At 44.5% G+C, this 21125-nt stretch overlaps 1 long non-coding RNA gene across 1 annotated transcript in view; it reads right to left on the bottom strand.

Annotated features, from left to right (window-relative positions):
• Positions 1–1071: 1071 nt before the first annotated feature.
• Positions 1072–21125, bottom strand: part of LOC149975892 (uncharacterized) — a 144153-nt gene continuing 124099 nt past the window's right edge. Inside the window, exon 3 of the long non-coding RNA XR_016487863.1 lies at positions 1072–1123. This is a non-coding gene — a long non-coding RNA (uncharacterized LOC149975892). The remainder of the gene's footprint in view (positions 1124–21125) is intronic.

Raw genomic sequence — 21125 nt, 5'->3', positions numbered from 1 at the left:
TAAACACTTTCACTGTAAGGTCTACACCTTTGGTGCATATAACAAATACAATTGGATTTGATTTTGATACAATCGGAAGTATCCACTATGAATATTTATGATGAATGCAAATTTCACTGTTTGGTAGCTGTTCAATAGGCAACTTCCAAGTAAAATTTGCTCTCATTCAGTGCTGTATGGTCCTGCCTGACAAAAATGCATACAGTTACACATGTTTAAAAAAAATGTTGTGGCTATTGTACATCAGCTCTTAAGTAAGTAGGCTTCAGAGTGGCACAACGGTCTAAGGCATTGCATCTCAGTGTTAGAGGCGTCACTACAGACCCTGGTTCAATTCCAGGCAGTATCACAACCAGCAGTGATTGGGAGTCCCATTGGGTGGTGCACAATTGGCCCAGTGTCGTCCGTGTTAGGGTTTGGCCGTCATTGTATATAATAATGTGTTCTTAACTGACTTGCCTAGGTAAATACAAAAGTGGTCTCAGACACTAAAAACTGTGATTTTTCTTCCAGTCAAAGGTTACACTGTGGATTTGATATGTTTAGCACCTACTCTTGCAATTAGGGGCCCCGCTAGATTTAAATCCAAATCCAATATTGCGTCCAAAATCAAATATGGCTGCCACATTAAGATTAAATAGTGGTGTAGTCACATGTATATGTACAGTACCAGTCAAATATTCGGACACATCGACTCATTCAAGGGTTTTTCTTCATTTGTACTGTTTTCTACATTGTAGAAAAGTAGTTGACATCAAAACTATTAAATAACACATATGGAATCATGTAGTAACCAAAAATATGTTAAACAAATCAACATTTTAGATTTTAGATCCTTCAAAGTAGCCACCCTTTGCATTAATGACTGATTTGCACACTCCTGGCATTCTCTCAACCAGCTTCATGAGGAATGATTTTCCAACAGTTTTGAAGGAGTTCCCACATATTCTGAGCACTTGTTGAAGGCTTTTCCTTCACTCTGCAGTCCAACTCATCCCAAACCATCTCGATTGGGTTGAGGTCGGGTAATTGCTGAGGCCAGGTCATCTGATGCAGCACTTCATCCCGCTCCTTCTTGGTCAAATAGCCCTTACACAGCCAGGAGGTGTGTTGGGTCATTGTCCTGTTGAAAAACAAATGAAGGAGACAAATACTTCACGGTGGGAACCACACATACGGAGATCCTCTGTTCACCTACTCTGCATCTCACAAAGACACGGCGGTTGGAACCAAAAATATGGACTCATCAGACCGAAGGACAGATTTCCACGAGCCTAATGTCCATTGCTCGTGTTTCTTGGCTCTTCAGTTTTGTTGGAAAGGTAAGAGTTAACACTGAAGAGAAAAACATATCCAAACAGGATTTTTCTTTGCTGGTCTCTGGGGAGATAAACCTAGCTAGCCAAGTCAGCCATTGGCTAGGCCATCAGAAGCTAGATAAAGCCATCTGCCATTCAACTGTATTAAGGCAACATTTTGGAGTAACAGTGGAATCTACCAATCACATTTTGAATTAATGGATGGGACCATTTTTACAAAAATGTATGGGAACTTCTGCCTTCTCGAAGGCCAACAGGTCACTGCGCAATAACAAGCAGTAGTTTTCCCACGGTCTAGGTGGCTAGCTAGTTTTTGTTGTTGGCTAGTTTTCAGCGGCTGCAGCAGGTGTTATCAAAGAGGATGTTATTGCTAATTTGTTAGCTTCTCCCTTATCAAGTATAACTTTCAACAAGATGACACGTTTCAAATGATTATCATCTGGTGAGTGGAACTGTGTTTTTTATCATTGAAAAAAACATTGTTGCCTTTAAAGTGTAACTTTTTTTGTTACGGCTCGAAGTCCGTAACAAAAAGGGAGACAACGTGGAGGTAAGGAATAACAAAAATATATTTTCTTAACTGAAGTAACCTAATACAATCAACAATGGTGTGTGTAGTCAGTAATCAGCAGTGTAAGTGAGTGGATGCGTGCATAGATGTGATAATGAGTGGTGTTGAAAGGTGCCAAAGCAAACAAACAAAGCGGCCACAAAAATGCCACAACCAAAATCTATCATTGTGTCTGCATGGAGAGAGTCTCCTCGATGAATGGGGAAGAGGTGTATTTATCCCGGGACACACCCAGGCCCAGGTGTGTCCCATGTCGCTGGCGACCCTCCCAGCTCTGCTCACCGACATCCTGTTAAGGAAAACAAGAGCAAAGAGAAAGAATTCAGCAGACAGAGTGGGAGGATCGTCACAATTTTAGCAACATTTTCTGACAAGCAACGATGTAGATAAAGTCCTTTCCACGTTTTCATAAATTCTTAGAATGCTTTGGAATTTAGTATACTTAAGGCCTTTGTGAAAATTCTATAACAATATACAGTAGAGTGGGAAAGCAGCCATGTGTTTGGACAATTAATAGTCACTGCAGTAAATAAAACAGAAGAAAAAAAACATCTGTCTTGTTCAGGACCGGACTCTACACAGCCCGGTGCGCTATAGCCAATCAGAGCCATCATAAGCCTGTATACAAACAAGCCATTTGCCACACGAGCCTGCTATCATTTTCTTTGAATCGTACTGTGTATTTACAGGCAGTTGCAACAGTGTGACTTTAGATCATTAGAACGCATTTGCCAAAAGCCACAAAATACACCTGAATAGATTTCTAAAAATATGTAATTACATTTGGGAACTTTACAGTTCCATTGATCAAACAACCATGAAAATGTAGTCTCTCTCTCAGTAATGCACATCAACAACAACTAATGCTAACCAGAGCAAGATGAGCTAAAAATCTAACGAAGGAACATTAGATAAACCTTCTCATACTTTTTCAGCTAGTTGGCCGTCAAAATTGCACTGATAAATGATAGGGAATTTTAGCCTCCCCATTCTTCTGCAGCTTGCCTGCTAATGCATGCTTGTCCCAACCAAGCACCCAAGCTAACTGGCTAAAGTTAGCTAGCTTGCTGGCTAGCTACTTCCAGACACATATGAGCTGGTTAGGCTGTTTACATGTTATCTAGAGCGTTCTTGACTTTCTATTACTTTTCCCCCCCACATTTACAGACACCGGTCATATTCAGCGGGTGTTGAGCATTCGTAAATTCATCAGTGGTTCTGCGCTCTGGCACACTCAGGCGAGGGTGCCCTGAAATCGGAGTAGATAGCCAGAGCGAATTTGCGAACCCAAGTGATATGCTAACTGGATAACAGTCATTCAAGTTCTTGCTAGCTAATCAAATGATACCTACATCTCTAGCTGTGTTTAGCCACCGAAAAACGATATGAGTGGATGGCATGACATGACATCCTCCTAGCAGCTAGCTAGCTATCTAGCTAACATCAGGCTCTGTGTTTTTAGCTTGCTATATAAATATATATGCTAGCCTATTAGCCACATTATGACTGACTTGTGATCATTGCCCTTGCTAATTTGATCGGATTGACATTGACATATTTGGCCTGGTGAAGCGGTTTATTCCGCTGACTGAATGGAAGCTGATAATTATGAGTTTTTTACTCCGCTGGTCTGCTGGTCTCAGGAAGAATTTGCGAGTCCTTACTGTCCGAGACCGAGTCAAGACCGAGTACAAATGTATCCGACACCAATATAAGACGAGACACTCAATATGTGATCTTGAGACCGGACTGGAGTACTACAACACTGGTCTATGACCTAGCTACACTCTAAGTAACCTGAGGTCACCCTCAGAGGTTCTGTCACTCTCCACATCTCCTGCTGGACATGCCCCAGTAGTCCGTAATCAATGCCAACCACCCACAGTTAATATAGGCCAAAGTATCATCCTACCTGATTTCCAAAGGAATATAAAGAAATATGTTGGATGTGACCTTCAAGACCTTTTGCCACATTCAACATTAAAAAAATCGGGCCAATTAGGCATTAGAAAGATCGAAAGGCAAGTCTTTTTGTGACAGCCTATTCACAAACTTTCCTTCACAACCAGCTGTGCAAGCTGGTCAGACCCCATAACTACAACCACCACTGGCTACTTTGTCTCCTCACCCTTTAGGACTCACTCATGTCCTGGACACCTCGAGACTTTGAATCAACCTTGCACACTTAGTTTTAGTGGGATAAAAGGGCTGTACTAAAGTAGCTGACTGTTGTATTACATGCTTACCAGACCACACGTGTGCGTGCATCCACGTGCGCCATCGTGCGCATGTTGATTTTGTCAACCCTCACCAGATGTGATCAGAACACGCATGTTGAAATATCAAAACAAACTCTGAACCAACTATATTAATTTGGGGACAGGTCGAAACACATTAAACATTTATGGCTATTTAACTATCTAGCTTGCTTTTGCTATCAAATTTGGCCTGGGATATAAACATTGTTATTTTACCTGAAATGCACAAGGTCCTCTACTCCAACAATTAATCCACAGATAACATGGAAAACGTTTGTTTCTAGTAATCTCTCCTGCTTCAGGCTTCTTCTTCTTCAGACTTTATATGGAGGTTGGCAACCAACTTTAATGTGCATTACCACTACCGACTGGACTGGAGTGTGGACCTCAGTTCATCTTTCAATCACCCACGTAGGTATTTGCTCCTAAAAACCAATGAGGAGCTGGCACGTGGGTATATGCTCCTAAAAACCAATGAGGAGATGGGAAATGTGTGGTCAGCATGCTACGGTTGCTTTCCTGTAACTTGGTTACACTACTGTGTGTTTGTTATTATATTTTGTGGAATTGCCCATTGTTAAAATGCTGTAAGTGTGTGAATAAGATTAAAACATGAACACACATTGAACAACTAGTTTGCTTCAATTATTCAAACACAACAGAGGCATGGCAGTGCCACTCATAGTCCTAGATATACCAAAAGCCTTATGAAACCATCTTAAAGAAAGAATAACATAATACAAAATGAATAAGGGCTACTTATATGCAGTCGAAGGTGTTTGAATGTAAATTATGTTGGCCAAAGGGTCTTTATAGGCATGACTCTCATTTACAAAATTAATATTTACTGGTGTTTTAACTTCTATTAGATTTTGGCCACCATATTGGATTTGAGGCAAATTACGTAATTGCAAGACTAGAGCCTAATGATACAAAATCATTTAAGGAATCTTGGATGCCCAAAAATGTAATTTCTATGTCTGACACCAATTGTTTCCCTTAGAGCCGATTACAATAGCCACAATAGCCACAACATAAAAAAAAACTAAGTTTTACTGTATCCATTTTTGTCAGGTTGTGTTTCGTTATATCTAGGGTAAGGTTATCTCATTTATGGGGCCTTGCCACTAGCCTACCTCCTCCAAACTCCTATTACAGACATAGTCTTCAGGTAATAGACTGGGAATTATAAACAAAGGAAAAAAAAGTGCTAACATAGAAAGCAGTCCGACAAATAACGCAATTAGCTTTTTGTTTGGTCTGGCTGGACGGCCCCTGACCTTTCAGGAAACACTCACTTCCTGTCTGTCCCGTCGTCGCTGGAAAGGTTGGCTCGCCGGGCCGGGCGGCTGATTGAAAGCTAAAAAACACTCAGAAAATTCCTGAAAGTGTGTGTGTGTGTGTGTGTGTGTGTGCGTGTGTGTGTGTGTAAGTGTGTGTGTGTGTGTGTGTGTGTGTGTGTGTGTGTGTGTGTGGGCGCGCATGTGTGTATGTTTATTCACAGTGTACATCTTTTACTTGAGTAGTGGACCTTTTACTGAATCATGATAACACAAAGTCATGTTTTCATAGAGTTTTCATCTACCGTGAATCTAAACTAGTTCTCCAGATGAAGTCGCCATCATCTCCTCCTAATCCTCCTCCTCCCACTGATCTTCACGGTGTTGTTACCACCACGCGTGCCTCATATTTCCAGATGATGCGGATCACAGAGTTGTGTTTTTTTCAGGAATAGAATATAGTAAATTTCCAGTTTCATGCCATGTATCATTTACAGTTATCATCCAACATGGATATATCTCAACTGTATCCTCTCCTCATCCTCCTCATCCTACTGATCTTTAGGGTCTTGTATCGGCCTACGCGTGCCTCATGTTTCCAGATGATGCAGATCCCACTGTACTCCTCAAGGACTCCTTAACCTGCTTCCTGTCAGCATTGACGTATTTTTCGCCTTCTTTTCTCTCTCTATTGGAAAATGAATAATTTAGCCATTTGTAATAACTTAACCATAGCCCTCAGGGTTTCCAGATCGCAGTGAATGCGTTACATTGTGTCGGGGGTACAACCAGTGCATTTGCAAAGAGGTTGTATCAGTTGCAGACGCCTTCTCTTGCTCATGGTAACAGACACATATGCACGCAACAAATTGCTAACAGTTGGGACACACAATGGACAAAACACATCCAGTAGTGAACCCCTTTGTACATCTAAATATATCTGTAAAGCAACATAATTATTTTTACATTAGGCCTTGATAGATTTTTCCCTTTGTAACCCGAACTTTAGTGAGGCAATTTGACTTTGTTTATTTTGTCCATGATTTAGGGCAGGGTTTGGCAAAACCTTGCAAAACATTGGTCCGGGTTTTGTTCCGGCCAGGCAGTAGCACAACTTATTCTCCTCATCAACTAATCATAGTCTCCAGTCAAGCTTTTGAGGAGTTGAAGGAAGCCTGTCATAAGCAGGCGAAGAATGGTGTAGTTCATTTCACAATGTTAGCACACTAACAGTACACTTGGTAAATGTGGTGATGGGTATTCAGAACACAGCTGCTGTAACTCAACTGGCCACATGAACCATGTCCCCACCAATCTTCGCACACTTACAGTGCCTTCGGAAAGTATTCAGACCCTTTTGCCTTTTCCCACATTTTGGTAGGTTACAGCCTTATTCTAAAATGGATTATATTGTTTTTTTCCCCCTCATCAGTCTACACACAATACCCCATAACGACAAAGCAAAAATAGGATATTAGACATTTTGCTAATTTATTCAAAATAAAATTTAAAAAATATAACATTTACATAAGTATTCAAACCCTTTATTCGGTAGTTTGTTGAAGCAGCGATTATAACCTTGAGTCATCTTGGGTATGACGCTTCAAGCTTGGTACACCTGTCTTTGGGAAGTTTCTCCCATTCTTCTCTGCAGATCCTCTCAAGCGCTGTCAGGTTGAATGGGGAGCGTTGCTGCACACCTATTTTCAGGTCTCTCCAGAGATGTTCAATTGGGTTCAAGTCCGGGCTCTGGCTGGGCCACTCAAGGACATTCAGAGACTTGTCCCGAAGCCACTCCTACATTATCTTGGCTGTGTGCTTAGGGTTGTTGTTATGTTGGAAGGTGAACCTTTGCCCCAGTCTTAGGTCCTGAGTGCTCTGGAGCAGGTTTTCATCAAGGATCTCTCTATACTTTGCTCTGTTCATCTTGCCCTCGATCTTGACTAGTCTCCCAGTCCCTGCCGCTGAAAAACATTTGCATAGCATGATGCCACAACCATGCTTCACTGTAGGGATGGTGCCAGGTTTCCTCCAGAAGTGATGCTTCGCATTCGGGCCAAAGAGTTCAATCTTGGTTTCATCAGACCTGAGAATCTTGTTTCTCATGGTCTGAGAGTCTTTAGGTGCCTTTTGGCAAACTCCAAGCGGGCTGTCATGTGCCTTTTACTGAGCAGTGGCTTCCGTCTGGCCACTCTACAATAAAGGCCTGATTGGCGGAGTGCTGCAGAGATGGTTGTCATTCTGGAAGGTTCTCCAATCTCCACAGAGGAACTCTAGAGCTCTGTCAGAGTGACAATCGGTTTCTTGGTCACCTCCCAAGACCATTCTCCTCCGATTGTTCTGTTTGGCTGGGCGGCCAGCTCTATGAAGAGACTTGGTGGCTCCAAACGTCTTCCATTTAAGAATAATGGAGGCCAAGGTGTTCTTGGGGACCTTCAACGGTGCAGATATTTTTGGGTACACTTCCCCAGATCTGTGCCTCGACACAATCCTGTCTCGGAGCTCTACGGAAAATTCCTTTGACCTCATGGCTTCGTTTTTGCTCTGACATGCACTGTCAACTGTGGGACCTTACATAGACAGGTGTGTGCCTTTATAAACAATTTCCAATCAATTGAATTTACCACAGGTGGACTCCAATCAAGTTGTAGAAACATCTCAATTATGATCAATGTAAACAGGATGTACCTGAGCTCAATTTAGAGCCTTATAGCAAAAGATCTGAATAGTTTTGTAAATAAAGTATTTCTGTTTTTAATTTTTTTATACGTTTGCAAACAGTTCTAAAAACCTGTTTTTGCTTTGTCATTATGGGGTATTCTGTGTAGATTGCTGAGGATGTTTTATTTATTTAATCAATTTTAGGATAAAGCTGTAACGTAACAAAATGTGATAAGGTAAAGGGGTCTGAATACTTTACGAAGGCACTGTAAACGATAATAGGAGCAGGATTTTCCCCTTTGTAAACCTCCCACGCTTCTTCACGAGTATTCCTTTAGATTAATAACAGTATACCATAATAAACATATTTTTCATAAGGTCACTCCTTATTATGATTTGCATATGTTGTAGGCTATAGTTTTACATTACTTGTTCTGTTCATGCAATTAGAGCTTAAATGTATTTTTGTAGCTCACCTTCTTGACCCTGTAATTATGACAATACTGTACACAGAGCAAATGGACAAGATTCTAGTCAACATTCTGCTCATGGAACTTGTTTGTTTGGAGAGGATTTGAAACCAGGGGGGAAGCCTAACCAAGAATCATTTTGCTTCGCCAAGAAAACAAAATGTCAGAACCCACAAACACGCGTCCCCTTTGGTCAGTGTGTTTTCCCAAAGGATGGAGTTACAGTTGGACGGCTAGCTAATCCATGGTGGCTAGCGCCGTAGCGCAGAGAGCCAGACCACAGGCCCAGGTCACGCGAGTTCTCAACCTTTGCCACTTCTCCTATTATCCCTCCAAGGGAACAGTGGCTGTTTCAGTCGACTGACAGAGGAAGTCTAAGGTCATGTGCCACCTTCAAACAAACACATGAATCCACAATAACATTGCTAATGTTAGCATTAGCACGGTACCTGGTGTTAATTAACCAAGCATAGTCTAGTGTCACCTAGCCTTAACACGGCAGTTGTTGTTGACTTGTTTTGTCTGGTTCGTTCTGTCCTTGAGTTCTGTCTGGTGGGGCTAGAGTTGTTTTGATAGGTGAAATGAAAGCATAATGTTGATTCATTAAAGAAAAGGAAAAATTAAGGCGGTCAAGTGTTTACTTCCATGGTGTTGTAGCCTACATGTCCTTGGTGTGCACTGCTTCTGAAGTGTGTGCATGCAGAGATGTATTAATGTGCTTGTGTGGGTGCATGTGTGTGCGACCAAGTCAAGCTTTATCCTTCGTAATCCATAACCAGAGCACCACTGAGGATCATCTACAGTAGTATTCATATTCCTACATTAACTTCCTACATTTCCTCAGTTGCCTCTCTGAAAGTATTTTTACTCTCAGTTTGAAGCAAAGATTTATTTATAAACCAATAATTTCAGCAATTCCAGGTCCAACCACTACTTAAAGCTCTGAATCTCCTCCTGCCTCAATTGTTTTTTCCATATCACCCACATCCTCCCCATTTTCCTATCATTAACTTTCACTCAAGCTGAAATCGAATCAGTGAAAAATTTCGGTTTGTGTTTGTGATTACAGAGAATGGCCCATTTGTGTCTTTACACTGCCACTGTACGTTGTTACCATAGTAACATTGCATTTCAGAAAGCAGGATCAATAAGCTAGCCAGCTAACTTTGATAAACACTTAAATTAAACTAAAGTTGAACGTGGGTTATACAGAGTCAGTTAGGCCATGCCATGTCCATATTAATTTAATATTTCTCTGTTAACTAGGACAGATCAGGCTTTTCAGTAATGATCTGGTTAACCTATTGGCAAATCCAGCTGTGCATTGCCCACCAAAGCCTCCCTCCCAGACACATTCTATGTTCGCTTCGAGGCAGACAATACTGAGCAATCCAGGAAGAATCTTGCTGCTCCGGGCGACCAGGTGCTTTCGCACTCTGAGGCTGATGTGAGGATAACTCTCAAAAGAGTGAATACTTGGACTTCCGGCAATAGCAAAGCTCTAACAAGACGCGTCTGCATATCGTCCTCAAACTTTTGACATTTTTTAAGGCATTTTGACAGGGTTGTCCTGTTTGTTAATAGTGAGTTGGAAGTTAATACGTCTCTTTTATCACCAAAACAAAAGTCATGGAAAGGCATGGAAAGGTTCCCCCTCTGTCCGCCCTTCATCAGCCTCAGTGGATTCTAGCTCGGAAGAAGCACCAGCATGGTTCAGAATGGAGATGGACAAGGGTATAAAAAACATTGAAGAGACACTTTCTCAACGCCTCATCAAAATGTATGTTCTGGTCGATAAACTCCACGAAGACCAGAAAGTCACAAAGGGACGAGTTACACAAAGTTAGAAAAATACCATGCTGACCACCATGCTGCCATCCTGGACGTCCACGAGGATGTGGATCAAAAGTACAAGATGTTGGAAGATGCCATTTATAAACTCGAGGAGCAATTAGAATCTTATAAACATTTCCAAAGGCTCTCGAATTTGAGCGCCTTTGTACAGGAATGGATTCCCAAAATCCTGGATCTACCCCTTCCGCGCACCCACTGGAAATTGAGAGGGCCAATCACACACCACGGAGGCGGCTGCCTGGCCAGGTTGCACCCAGGGCAATTGTCATTAAATTGCTACGGTCCCAGGACACTGTCCGCATCCTATCTGCTGCCCGAGCAAAGGGAGAGTTCAAGTACGGAGATGCCAGAATCATGACCTTTCCGGGTCTTTCATCCATACTTCACAAGGTCTGCGCTAGCCAGCGACTTTGTGGATCGAAATCAAGAATGGTGAGTGCACATTTGAGGGTGAACTCAGGACGATGCTGATTGTTTAACTTATTGTCCCTATTTCAAATTTGAGGGATGATAGTTATTGTCTGGAAAAGGTTTCCATTTATTCATCGCAGCTTGATATCTTTTTTCCTGTGCCGCTTGGGTGCGTTTGTGGTCATCACTTTTGTTACTTGCATGGCACACGTTTCAGAGCGCCTTGGGGAATGTCGTTTGGTTGACATTTGAGTATGCGGGTAGGCGCGGCTGGTGACCATGAACGCATCCTCTGTGTTTTTGGGGGGTTTTGATGGAGACATGCTCATGTGGGGATAAATAGTCCGGTCATTTTTGTTTCCAATGTTTGTCGCTGTTTTGTTTCCATTTTTGTTTCCATTTTTGTTTCCATTTTTGTTTCCATTTTTGTTTCCAATGTTTGTCGCTTTGATTCACATTTTATTTTGTGACTCGACTGACAACATTTTCATGTTATAGGGAACAGTCAATGCACTTTTATGTACTATACGTATCATTTAGAATTAACCTAATTTGGGTGATGCTATGCATAACAAGTACATGTAGCTTAAAGACTGGCATCTAATGGTATGTTTTTTTTAACTGTAATAACTATACATTTATGACACTTAACATTAGGGGTACTAAATTCCCAGTCAAGTGCAAGTGCATTCTGATTCATCTAAAGCAGCATAAGGTTGATATAGCTCTTTTTCAGGAGACACACCCGACTGACTCTGAGCCTGATAAACTGAAGAGAGAGTGGGTGGGTGAAGTGTACTGTTCATCTATCACCTCTCGGGCAAGAGGGGTGGCCATTCTCAATAATAAGCATTGCCCCTTTCAGATACAATCTCAGATTAAAGACAAGGGGGGGAAGGTTTGTGATCATTCAAGGTTTCATTAACATTGAGCCCATTACCATTGTGAATGTGTATGGGGCCTATCCATGATCCTACATTTGACCAACACATCTTACTGAAGTTAACGTGCCCCTCATCAGAGATAATAATGGCAGGGGGTTTTAACTTGGTACTGGACTCTTCCAATGATATATCTTCCTCTAATAGTATCAACCTCACACAAGTAGCTAAAATGTTAAAAGATTTTGGACTTGAAGACATATGGAGATTTCACAACCAAAAAGTTAAAGAATACTAATTTTACTCCTCAGTCCATAACAGTTACTCTAGAATTGTCACGTTCTGACCTCTATTTCTGTTGTTTTGTATTTATTTAGTATGGTCAGGGCGTGAGTTGGGTGGGCAGTCTATGTTTGTTTTTCTATGTTTTGGGGCATTTCTATGTTTTCGGCCTAGTATGGTTCTCAATCAGAGGCAGGTGTCATTAGTTGTCTCTGATTGAGAATCATACTTAGGTAGCCTGGGTTTCACTGTGTTTGTGGGTGATTGTTCCTGTCACTGTGTTTGGTGTCACAGGATAGGACTGTTTTGCGTTTTCACATTTCTTGTTTTTGTTAGTTTGTTCATGTGTAGTGATTTATTAAAACATGAATAACCACCACGCTGCGCTTTGGTCCGCTTCTCTTCCTCCTACAGACGAACGCCCTTACAGAATCACCCACCACAACAGGACCAAGCAGCGTGTCAACAGGCAGGAGCAGCAGGAGAAGCAACAGCGGCAGCAGGAGATACGTAGTAAGGAATTCTGGACATGGGAGGAAATCCTCGACGGGAGAGGACCCTGGGCTAAGCCAGGAGAATATTGCCGCCCCAAGGCCGAGCTGGAGGCAGCAAAAGCAGAGAGGTTGGCGAAGCAAGCACGGCGGCGCAGACGGAAGCTCGAGAGTCACCCCCAATTTCTTGGGGGGGGGCACAGGGGGAGTGTGGCAGAGTCAGGAGTCAGACCTGAGCCAACTCCCCCCGTTTATCGTGAGGAGCCAAGGAGGAGCTCAGAACCAGAGCTGGTGTTGGAGGTGAGCGAAGCAGAGACTGTGAAGGAGTTAATGCGGAAATTGGAGGAGAGTGATATGAGGGACTTGCTGGTTTGGTGCATGAGGCACGACATTCGCCCGACGGAGCGTGTCAGGGATTTAATGGCACCGGGGTCAGCTCTCCATACTCATCCTGAGGTACGAGCGAGGGGTCTGGTGAAGACTGTGCCAGCCTCACGCACCAGGCCTCCTGTGCATCTCCCTAGCCTTGCACGTCCTGTGCCATCTCAGCACTACAGTGCTCCTAGCAGTGCTAACTGTGGCGGGCGTGGTGCTGGTCAGGCACCGTGTTATGCAGTTGTGCGCACGGTGTCCCCAGTACGCGTGCTTAGCCCGGTGCGCTACATCCCAGCTCCCCACATCTGCCGGGCTAGGGTGAAGATCCAGCCAGGGCGGTTGGTGCCAGCCCTGCTCTCAAGATCTCCAGTACGCCTTCACGGTCCGGTCTATCCGTCACCACCTCCACGCACCAGCCCTCCGGTGGCAGCCCCCCGTACCAGGCTGTCTCTCCGGCCCATCCTTACAGGGGCTTCCTCCTGTCCAGCGCTGCCGGAGCCTCCCGCCTGTCCGGCGCCTCTGCCGGAGCCTCCCGCCTGTCCGGCGCCTCTGCCGGAGCCTCCCGCCTGTCCGGCGCCTCTGCCGGAGCCTCCCGCCTGTCCGGCGCCTCTGCCGGAGCCTCCCGCCTGTCCGGAGCCTCCCGCCTGTCCGGCGCCTCTGCCGGAGCCTCCCGCCTGTCCGGCGCCTCTGCCGGAGCCTCCCGCCTGTCCGGCGCCGCTGCCGGAGTCTCCCGCCTCTCCGGCGCTACCAGGGCCTTCCTCTTCTCCAGCATTGCCGGAGCTTCCCGTCTGCCCAGCGCCAGCTGAGCTTCCCGTCTGCCCAGCACCAGCTGAGCCTCCCGTCTGCCCAGCGGCGCCAGCGCCGTCTGTCTGCCCAGCGCCGCCAGCGCCGTCCGTCTGCCCAGCGCCGCCAGTGCCGCCAGTCAGCCAGGAGCCGCCAGTGCCGCCCGTCAGCCAGGGGCAGCCAGTGCCGCCAGTCAGCCAGGGGCCGCCAGTGCCGCCAGTCAGCCAGGGGCCGCCAGTGCCGCCAGTCAGCCAGGGGCCGCCAGTGCCGCCAGTCAGCCAGGGGCCGCCAGTGCCGCCAGTCAGCCAGGGGCCGCCAGTGCCGCCAGTAAGCCAGGGGCCGCCAGTAAGCCAGGGGCCGCCAGTGCCGCCAGTCAGCCAGGGGCCGCCAGTGCCGCCAGTCAGCCAGGGGCCGCCAGTGCCGCCAGTCAGCCAGGGGCCGCCAGTGCCGCCAGTCAGCCAGGGGCCGCCAGTAAGCCAGGGGCCGCCAGTGCCGTCAGTCAGCCAGGGGCCGCCCGAGCAGCTGCCCCTCTGTCCAGAGCAGCTGTCGCCCCTCTGTCCCGAGCTGCTGCCGCCCCTCTGTCCAGAGCAGCTGTCCCTCTGTCCCGAGCAGCTGTCCCTCTGTCCCGAGCAGCTGTCCCTCTGTCCCGAGCAGCTGTCCCTCTGTCCCGAGCAGCTGTCCCTCTGTCCCGAGCAGCTGCCGCCCCTCTGTCCCGAGCTGCTATCGCCCCTCTGTCCCGAGCTGCTATCGCCCCTCTGTCCCGAGCTGCTATCGCCCCTCTGTCCCGAGCTGCTATCGCCCCTCTGTCCCGAGCTGCTGCCCCTCTGTCCCGAGCAGTTGTCCCTCTGTCCCGAGCAGCTGCTTCACCTCTGTCCCGAGCTGCCCCTCTGTCCCGAGCAGCCCCTCTGTCCAGTGGGGTCATTGAGAGGGGTGGCCATGGTGAGTAAGCCAGGGAGGCGGACAATAAGGCGGACTAAGACAATGGTGAAGTGGGGTCCGCGTCCCGAGCCAGAGCCGCCACCGCGGACAGACGCCCACCCAGACCCTCCCCTATAGGTCAAGGTTTTGCGGCCGGAGTCCGCACCTTTGGGGGGGGGTACTGTCACGTTCTGACCTCTATTTCTGTTGTTTTGTATTTATTTAGTATGGTCAGGGCGTGAGTTGGGTGGGCAGTCTATGTTTGTTTTTCTATGTTTTTGGGCATTTCTATGTTTTCGGCCTAGTATGGTTCTCAATCAGAGGCAGGTGTCATTAGTTGTCTCTGATTGAGAATCATACTTAGGTAGCCTGGGTTTCACTGTGTTTGTGGGTGATTGTTCCTGTCACTGTGTTTGGTGTCACAGGATAGGACTGTTTTGCGTTTTCACATTTCTTGTTTTGTTAGTTTGTTCATGTGTAGTGATTTATTAAAACATGAATAACCACCACGCTGCGCTTTGGTCCGCTTCTCTTCCTCCTACAGACGAACGCCCTTACAAGAATTTACTTATTTCTTATTCCTCCAGACAAGGGAAGTTTAACTACGGGGTGTAAGTACTTACCAAAACTAATATCAGATAATTCTGCCCTGCCGGCTTCATTACCAGTCAGTTAACTAACCTCCGGACGAGCTTCAATGCCATACAACTCTACTCCCGTGGCCTCCAACTGCTCTTAAACGCAAGTAAAACTAAATGCATGCTATTCAATCGATCACTGCCTGCACCTGCTCGCCCGTCCAGCATCACTACTCTGGACGGCTCTGACGTAGAATACAAATACCTGGTTAGACTGTAAACTCTCCTTCCAGAGTCACATTAAGCATCTCCAATCCATAATTAAATCTAGAATCGGCTTCCTATATCGCAACAAAGCATCCTTCACTCATGCTGCCAAACATACCCTCGTAAAACTGACCATCCTACCGACCCTCGACTTCGGTGATGTCATCTATAAAATAGCATCCAACACTCTACTCAACAAACTGGATGCAGTCTATCACAGTGCCATCCGTTTTGTCACCAAAGCCCCATATGCTACCCACCACTGCCACCTGTATGCTCTTGTTGTGACCTGTACGCTCTCGTTGGTTGGCCTCACTTCATACTCGTCGCCAAACCCACTGGCTATAGGTTATCTACAAGTCTCTGCTAGGTAAAGCTCCGCCTTATCTCAGGTCACTGGTCACCATAGCAGCACCCACTCGTAGCACGCGCTCCAGCAGGTATATCTCACTGGTCACCCCCAAAGCCAATTCCTCCTTTGGTCGTCTTTCCTTCCAGTTCTATGATGCCAATGACTGGAACGAACTGCAAAAATCTCTGAAGCTGGAGACTCACATCTCCCTCACTAGCTTTAAGCACCAGCTGTCAGAGCAGCTCACAGATCACTGCACCTGTACGTAGCCCATCTGTAAACAGCCCATCTACCTACCTACCTCATCCCCATACTGTATTTATTTATTTATCTTGCTCCTTTGCACCCCAGTACCTCTACTTGCACATTCATCTTCTGCACATCTACCATTCCAGTGTTTAATTGCTTTATTGTAATTATTTCGCCACAATGGCCTATTTATTGCCTTAACTTACCTCATTTGCACTCACTGTATATAGACGTTTGTTTTCTTTTGTTCTACTTTATTATTGAGTGTACGTTTTGTTTATTCCATGTGTAACTCTGCTATGCTTTATCTTGGCCAGGTCGCAGTTGCAAATGAGAACTTGTTCTCAACTAGACTACCTGGTTAAATAAAGGTGATTTTTTTTTGAAACACCCTCAAGAAGGTGGAGGTTTGGCACATACTAAATAATCTCACATTTGTAACATCTCTGAACACTCATATCAACATCTTTTTTTAGCACCAATAACAACTCTGCCCCCCCCCCCCCCCCCACCCCCCCTAAAGTAGGTGTAAGATGTAAAGTAGGTGTAAGGCTCAAGTAGATTTGTTGGAGAAAGACATTTGAGATCTGGAAAATTAACATAGTAAAACATTTGACAACTCAACTCTACCAAAAATTTGACTCAAAACAATTGGAATATAACATGCACTTAGGAGGACAAAACAAAACTACTATGAACATGGAGATACAGCAGGAAAGTTGCTTGCTTGGAAGATAAGGCGAGATGAAGCTAAGAAGTCTATTCGTTCTATTAAAGCTGCCCAATAACACAGTTGTTCAGGGCCTTGAGGAAATTAATCTAGTCTTTAGGGAGTTTCATGAAACATTGTACAAGTCTGAAGGGGATGCCCCTGCCACAATGCATGAGTTTTTGAACAAACTCAATTTACAAGCTTTAACTGATGACGATAGACAGTACTTGGAGAAAGAGATTACATCTGAGGAAGTTAGAGATTCAATTTTCAACACTGTTGGGGGAAAATCACCAGGGTTAGATGGATTCCCTATTGCATTCTATAGATCATTTTTACCCAAACTAATTGAGGCTCTTTGCAATATGTCTATTCATGCCATAGACACAGAAAAACTCCCAGGCACACTTGAACAAGCACTGGTCACAGTTGTTTGTTAAAAACCTGGGAAAGATCCTCTGCTTTGTGGGTTGAATAGACCAATATCTTTATTGAACATATAAGATTCTTGCGAAACTCATAGCTCTTTGACTAGACAAGTTTCATCCTGATTTGGTTGGTATGGACCAAACAGGCTTTGTAAGAAACCACTCATCTCCTGATAATATCAGAATATTATTTAATCGTATGCATTATGTAGAGAATGACCAAGAATGTGTGGTGGCGGCCTCATTTGATGCGGAAAAAGCTTTTGACCGCATAGAATGGAACTGCCTGTTTGAAGTTTTACAGATGATGAATATTGGACCTAAGTATGTAGGTCTGATTAGATTACTGTACAAATGTCCGGTAGCTCAGATCCTGACTAATGGAAACGTTTCCTCCCAGTTCTCTCTATCACGTGGCACAAGACAGGGTTGTCCCGCTAGTCCTCTCTTTTTTTCTTTGGCTATCGAGCCATTGGCGGAAGATTTTAGAGCTCATCCATTCATCCATGGTGCTCGTATAGGTGGGCGCAAACATCTGGTCTGGCTCTACGCCGATGACATTTTGCTTTACCTCACTAAACCAGAAATTTCACTCTGAGCATTAGTTGACCTCCTGAAAGAGTACGGGACCTTTTCAGGATATAAAATAAACATATGAAAGAGTATAATCATGCCTTTTAACAGGGCAGAACCCAATTCTAGACCAGCCGTTTCCTTGGAGACATCCGAAAATGACATATCTGGGATTGCAAATTCCTTCTGAAAATATTAAGACAAATCAACTCCACTTCTCAAAAAGGTTGGGGAAGAATTGGATAGATGACAAGATTTACCCATTTCTCTTATTGGGCGGGTCAATTCTGTAAAGATTAATATAGTACCACAATTTCTGTACCTTTTTCAAACCTTGGCCTTTCCTATTCCCAAAGTTTTCTACAAACAACTTAATAGTCTCTGAAACACACAGCTTTATGCAAACCATACTCGGAAGGAGGTCTTACTCTACCTGACTTCCAGTTGTATTACTGGGAATCTCAGTTAAAGGCTGTGGCTATGGCAAGATACAACATGTTCACCCTCTTGGAGACAGATAGAGGAATAGTCTTTCCCCTGTTTCATTGGCATCTATACCTTATATTAGCCCACCTAAAGCTTTGCTAGGTCTGATAAACAACATTTTATTTGAAAACACTCCAAAACATATTGATTGAAGTCTGTAAACAAACAGAAGGGCATAGCTCTATATATGAACTAACCTCATCTTACCCAAAGCCCTGAGAGATGGTATTACATTTTCTTGGTTCAACAAAGGAATTAAAAACATTTGGTCATCTGTATAGAGAAGGTGAACCGCTGTCCTTTGAACAACTGGCATCTCATTTTCAGTTATCTCAAACTGATTTCTTCAAGTACCTACAGGTTAGGCATTATATTGCCACTCAACAGGGAGGTAGGACTCAGCCCATGAGTAAAATCTACAACTGATACATTGTGACTGTAGAGGAAAGGGTAAAAAAGGTTTAATTTCTTAGTCCTCTAGTCTAGTCCTCTAGTCTAGTCCTCTAGTCCTCTAGTCTTCAAGCTCTGTTAGGGAATGATGAAGCCCTGAAGGCTTGCATGCAGTGGCATGATGATCTTGGTCTCATTTTTGAGGACGAAAAATGGAGAAAACGATTTTTAGATGCCCAGCAACTTTCATTTAACACAAGGCACAAGTTGATGCAATTGAATCTTTTACATAGGGTCTACTACACCTGAGAGACTGTATAAAGATACATTTGAAATATTCAACATTTTGCCCAAGATGTAAATCGGGTGTGGGCACACTTCTGCATATGTTTTTTTTGTCCTGCCCTGATCTAGGCAATTATTGGGAAGACATTATTCAGATCTTATCACAGGTCACTAGTATGACTACCACTAGATCTTTCCCTTATTATTTTTGGAGATGACTCTGTTCTTCCAGTTAATATTGGTAAATTGGCAGTCATTGCAGCCAATAAATACACAACGGTTACCCATCCAGGACATCTACTCGAAATGGGGCCCGAGGAAGGAACGCAGCTTCATCAAGGAAACCCACACCCCCCAGGCCACGAGCTGTTCCTTCACTTACCGTCGGGTAGACGGCATCAAAGCATGAGGTCTGATACCAACCGTCTCCGAGACAGTTTCTATCTGCAAGCCATCAGACTGCTAAACATTTGAACTGGACAGACCACCTGCTCTGTATGTCCGCACCTTACCACACATTCACTCACTCGTGCACACATCCAAACAGACATACAGTACACACACACACACACACACATATTTGTACACTTGCCCCCCCCCCCCCCCTTCCCCAATGCAGGTGTAAATATTGGACTATAAATTGTGCCTTCCTGTATTATACTTATACTAAAATGTATTATTCTACTGCCATTTACTTTGTTCATATTCTTTTATTTTCTTATTTATTATTGTTGTTGCATTGTTGAGAAGGAACCTGCGAGTAAGAATTTTGTTGGAAAATGTATTCCATGCGTATCCCGTATATATGACTAATAACACATTCAACTTATTGATCATGGTTTGTGAGATACCTCCCTGAACCAGTGACTATCAATAAATAATAATCTGCAGTAAAAGCCCTCTACAAGATACATTGTTATGGCCCGAGGGATATTGCATTGCCAGGTTAAAAACGTACAGTAACTGTCAAAACACTACCTTCCTAAAGGATATTTTGAGTACAATGTGTTTTTAAGTTGTTTTTATGGGTGTTATTTGATTTTACTGTTTGTATTTTCATACAGTGCATCCTGATACAACATTTCCTGCCATTGTCAATGTCTGCCACAGTCTCTCTCTCTCTCTCTCTCTCTCTCAGCTCTCTCTCACACTCTCGCTCTCTCTCTCACACTCTCGCTCTCTCTCTCACACTCTTGCTCTCTCTCTCTCGCTCTTACTTTCTCTCTGACACACACACACACACTCTCTCTCTCTCTCTCTCTCTTTCTCTCTCTCTTTCTCTCTCTCTCTCTCTTTCTCTCTCTCTTTCTCACTCTCGCTCTCTCACACTCTCTCTCTCTCGCTCTTACTTTCTCTCTGACACACACACACACACACACACACACAGTGTTGGAAAAAGTAAAACATTTTGTACATTGTTTACAGTTCCTATGCTGAACACATACTGTGTTTGAATTCTGTACAGAGTGGAAAGGCAAAGACATCATGGAGGACGAGGACGCTTGTTTACAGATGTACAAGAGACTGCAATTATAAATATGGTTTTGGCCAACAATGCAAGAGAGATAAGAGAGCATATCTTGAATAATGACACCATATTTAACAACATCAATGCTGTAAGCCTGTCGACCATACAACGCATCCTCCAACGGCACCAATGTTAGTTTTCACCGGGCTGTTCTGGTCCAAAACTGGTTTGCCACCCATCCACAATTTGTAGTTGCATGCGGGCATATGGTTGATCGCCAACCATATGCCCGCATGCCGCTTCTCCAGCCAATGGAGGACGCATGTGGGGACATAGAGGTTGCCTCTGTCCAAGGTTGGATACGTCATGCTAGGAGATACTTCCCTCGATGTTTGGCAAGAGAAAACGTATCTTGTGATGTGGATGAAGTATTGTGGCCAGACCCAGGCCGGAGAAGAGGCCGGAGAAGAGATGAAGCCCCCCCCTACCAATTCCTGGACTGACCCCCCGGGACCCCACACACACAATTGTGTTCTTTACTGTATTCTAAAGAATATAATATTGGTTTACATATGTTTATGGTTTTGTGCTACTGTATACAACAGTAATGTTTGGCCTAATAAATCTTTTCTGTTTCTACATTGCATTGGTGTTTACAGTGTACTTGTTACCCCTCTCAGCAGATTACTTTCACTGTAGAACATTGTATTGAAATGTAGATATAAGCCTATGAAAGACCAAAGAGCTCTAGATTTAGAACAACAGTGTTTACAGGGTATATCC

This window comes from Oncorhynchus mykiss, chromosome 17 (assembly GCF_057628025.1).
Source record: "Oncorhynchus mykiss isolate SJ-2025 chromosome 17, ASM5762802v1, whole genome shotgun sequence".
Taxonomy (NCBI): Eukaryota; Metazoa; Chordata; class Actinopteri; order Salmoniformes; family Salmonidae; genus Oncorhynchus; species Oncorhynchus mykiss.
The sequence above is the reverse complement of the archived record's forward strand: the minus strand, read 5'-3'. Positions and strand labels throughout refer to the sequence as shown.